This window comes from Coenobita brevimanus, chromosome 82 (assembly GCF_032717465.1).
Source record: "Coenobita brevimanus isolate Jiangsu-jjx chromosome 82, ASM3271746v2, whole genome shotgun sequence".
Taxonomy (NCBI): Eukaryota; Metazoa; Arthropoda; class Malacostraca; order Decapoda; family Coenobitidae; genus Coenobita; species Coenobita brevimanus.
The window spans coordinates 14,055,231-14,059,785 of record NC_137035.1 but is presented as its reverse complement, the minus strand read 5'-3'; positions in this window follow the sequence as shown (position 1 = coordinate 14,059,785).

Here is a 4,555-nt window from a genome sequence, read left to right as displayed (position 1 = left end):
ACATTGCTCAGCAAGGATGAGAATTTTCAGTTTAAAATAATTGGCAAAGCATATACTGTACAGTACTTCCTTGCCATTTACCTTCTCTGGGAAGGTTTTGTGCATTCCAACACAGCCATAAACTGTAGGTGCATAGCATTGTTCACATATATGTTGTGTTGGCATCTAGTCCTGCTGTCATTGTTTTTTTCCTGTTTTATGTTTTTCAGAGCCTTTTCTAGTTGGGTTTCTTAGCTTTTTCTTGTTTTAAGATATGCGTCGCATTTCAGGTTTTTATCATCCATTTTAAACGAGTTCTCTTTTTCCATTTCTTCCATTTACTTTGAGGGCAGACGTCTTGCCCTTGCTGATGTATGTACCGTAATATGCTACCTCATTTTTGTTGGTCTCCCTTTCAGCTATTTCTTTTCCACTGTAGTTTGTTATTTGTATTTTCTGATTGTTTTCCATGTGTTTTAACCATGTTTTTCTTGCATCTTACCCATAGAGATGTTAGTTTTGATGCTTTCACTCGGGTTTGTGTTTTGCCGTCGGCTTCATTTTCACTAGACTGTCTGTTGGGGAAATGGACGCCAGGTGTAGGTTCTCCATGCCTTCCTTCTCCGTCTCTCTCATTGCCCATGTAAGTAACTGGCCGAGTCACATCTTCCTGTGTCATCTCCCTGGTGTAGGACTCCTTTGATGTTTGGTCTCCAAGACACCTTTGTTACCCTGAGATGAATTCCACCCAACAATGTAAAAGATTTCCTGGCTTACAGGAAACCATTTGACTTGTCACTCAATGCAAAACCAGCTGAAAAGGAAAAAGAGTAATAAAAGGTGACAGGAAAGTTGGGAGAAATAGGAAGAGAGAAGCCAGACATAGAAAAAGAGTGATAAAGTTGAAGGAGGAAGTAGGTAGCACTACATCAAGTGAGTGGATGATGTTTGCCATCACTTAGCACCTAGTACAGCAACCGCTTAAGAAGAAAACGCGGCACGACAGCTGGCCCAGGAATCAAATTTCGAGCTTAGTTGTCTCTCGAGTTTGGTAGAGATAGCGTGCACTAATCTTGCTCTCGGCAAAATGAGTGCGTTTAAGAATCTTCATAGATTGTGCTCCGTGCGTGGGATTCGGGCATGGCCAGCAAAGGCCCTTCAACAGGTTTGTAAAAAAAGTGAAGTTAAGGTGTTGGGCAGTGGAGGCCAGGGCAAGTGTTGGCGGTTGCGGGGCGAAGGCAAGAACTGGGTATTGAAGAAGTCCAGCGGTGAGGACGAGGAACACCTCTTGGTTGACGAGACGCTTTTCCTAGACAAGGTGAAGGGCGTGGCGGGCACATAGAAGCTGATTGCTGTGTGTCCCGATAAGAAAATTCTTGTGACAAAATTTGCCGGACAAAATCTTCAGAGCTTCTGCGAGGAGCGGTTCAGTGAGATGGATTCAAAATTTATCACATCAGTGGGTCGTCAGGTGGCCACCATAGTCCTTGACATCGCAGCCCGTGGTGTGTACCATAATGACATCAAAATAGATAATGTTTGTGTGCGAAGTGAGGGTGCTGGATGGATAGTGACTCTTATTGATTTTGGAATGGCCAGCACGACTAAAGCAGTGTTTGGTAAGGCACATTCTGAGGAGATGCAGAAAGTGTTCGACTGGATCGCCCCGGAGGTTCTGGCGGGCCATAAGAGCTCCCTGGCCTCTGAGACGTTCAGTGTGGGTCGGCTGATCCACGATTTGTCGATGAGGGGGGGTCTGGCCCTGCTTCCGGAGGTGAAGGGATGGGTTAGGGATGCCTTGTCGCCCGAGCGTAAGTCCCGGCCGTCCCTGACCCGCCTCATTACCCTGCTGAATGCTTGAAGCAGGGGCAGAACCGCTAGGGGTAGGTGGAGTGCAGGAGGTGTCAAAGATTACTGGTGTTTTGATTCGCCATTTAAGGTGGTGTCTGATGTTTGCATTTCAGTTGATACTTGATTCTTTCTTTAGACTTATTATCCTTCGTTTTGATTGGTATTTGTCTGCTTAGAAGTCCTTATTTTCACGTTGCTGTAATTTACAATAATTTGTTTTATTGTTGTATATTCGAGTCAAGGAATACTTTTCTATGCACATTGGTTATGTAAGGGTTGATTGCATCGTGGATCTGTGCAAGCGCAGACCTCTTGCGTTTTTGTAGTTAAGCGGACCTGAGAGTAAACATGCCAGCTACCTCCTGTCTGTTTTATTAGCCACTACTATTGGCGACGAGGATCGTGGAGTATCTGAATGGCATTGGTCAAATGGATTAGGCACCCACAGGTGATGAGAAGCTGTTGTGCAGGTGATCCAGGCCAAGACAAAGTTATAGGAGGTTAAGTCAGGGATGGTTACGTTATGGAGTCGTCAGGGTCCCAGGTCAAAATTGAACATTTTGATCCATCCACGATTTCTGTGAAACTGTGGCTGAGTTTATTAGAAGCTAATTTTGCTCACCTAGCAATAACAGATGAGAAAAAGGAAAATGTATTGCTCGTGTCCGTTGGTACAGATTAAGTGTGCTAGGCAACCTTTCAGTCCCAGATTTACCTCATAAAAAATCTTAGTGACTTGGTACAGAGATTTAGTGTGCTAGGCAACCTTTGTGCTCCAGATTTACCTCATACAAAATCTTAGTGACTTGGTACAGAGATTTAGTGTGCTAGACAACCTCTGTGCTCCAGATTTACCTCATACAAAGTCTTAGTGACTTGGTATCGGTGCTTCAGAAATATTTTGTTGTAAAGCCCGCATGCCACCATAGTTTACTTGCCTTTCAGCAAAGAAGACAAAGGGCTGAAGAGAATCTAAATGAACTGTATGCAGAACTTAAGGGCCTGGCAAAAGACTGTAATTTTGATAAACAGTTTGATCCAGGAGTGAGACACCAGTTTATGGCAGCAGAACGTGAAGTGTATTTTCCAAACTTAGTCGCTGAAAACTTAGACTTACAGAAGATGACCTTCCCTTAGATTTTTGAGAATTTTAAACATGGAGAAAGCGTTGTAGGTGGGACGAATGAGCCACAGCAAGTAAGAGTTGTAAATGTGAGCTCCAGAAAACTACTTTGTCATCATTTGGTTACCCTCATGAGAGCAGCATGTGCCGTTTCAAGGACTTCATGTGCCATAAATGTAAAAGAAAGGACATTTAAAATGAGTTTGTGGGGCAACAAGGAATGAAGGTGAAGATCATTAGAAATATAGGACAAGGCTCAGTACTGGTATTGGTAAGGCTTCAGGCAATCTCAAGAAAACCGCTCGTGGAACAACACGTGTAAGAGTGCCTAATGATCCAGAGGAACAGGACAGTTTTGAAGAAGGTGAAGGAAAACAGTTGACTGTGAAGGAGCCTATATGTGCAGTGAAAGCAGATTTTTTTTTTTATACAATTAATGGAAAACAGGTACCTTTGGAAATTGACAGTGGAGCAGCAGTCTCTACTCTGACAAGTGACTGGGCAAGATTATTAAAGCTAGACATTGAATCTTCCAGAAAAATATTAGTTGCTTGTGATAATTCCGATGTACAGGTGATAGGTAAGGCAGACACTGGTAAAGTACAATAGTCATGAGGTAACTCATTGCTTTTATGTTGAGGATTCCCTTAATAACAATTTGTGTGGCAACTATCTTATGACCAGGGTTGGAATTCATTTAGCTGGATTAGATGAAAACTTTAAGGTTCAGCAGGTTTTGGTTGCAAGCCATTTATTAGACCAGTACTGTATTGACTCTAACAAGCCTATCTCAGGCATCATAGCCAAGGTACAGGTTAAGAGTGAGGTTTCTCCAAAATTCATGAAGGCTCGCACAGTTCCTTTTCATCATAGGCAGATGGTTGAAGATGCTTTAGACAAGCTTGTCAGGGAAGGCATTTTAGAACCAATTTCTTGCAGTTAGTGAGCAGCACCAGTTGTATCTGTATTGAAGGCTGACAAGAAATCTGTTAGAATATGTGGTGATTTTAAAGAGCTAAATAAGCAGATCCAACGTGATAAGTATCTTCTTCCTAAAATCGAAGAGTTAGTGCCAGGAATTGGTAAGGGCAAAGTGTTCTCTTAGATTGACCTCCAGAATCCTTATTTGCAAATTCCAGTTGATGAAAAGAGCCAGAAGCTCGTAGTGATAAACACTCATAAAGGAATGTTCAAGTATAAGAGATTACCTTTTGACCTTTCCTCATCTCCAGCTATTTTTCTGAGGTTTATTTCACAGTTAATGGCTCAGGTAGAAGGTGTAGCAGCATACCAAGATGATACCATTATTTCAGGTGAAAACAAAGGTGAGCATGATGAGAGGCTTAAAAGGGACCATAATGTTCAGATCAACAAGGATAAGTCTCAGTTGCATGTGAATGACTTGGAATACTTAGGTATGGTATCATATCTCAGGTTAGGGTATCGAGCCTTCGCCAAGCAAACTTCAGGGTATACTTGATGCCCCTGCTCCTTAATCAACTGCTGAAATAGCCTACACTCCTTCTTGGGATTGATCACATATTATTGTAAATTTGTTAAGAATTTTTCAACTTAGGTAGCACTGTTGTATGATTTATTAAA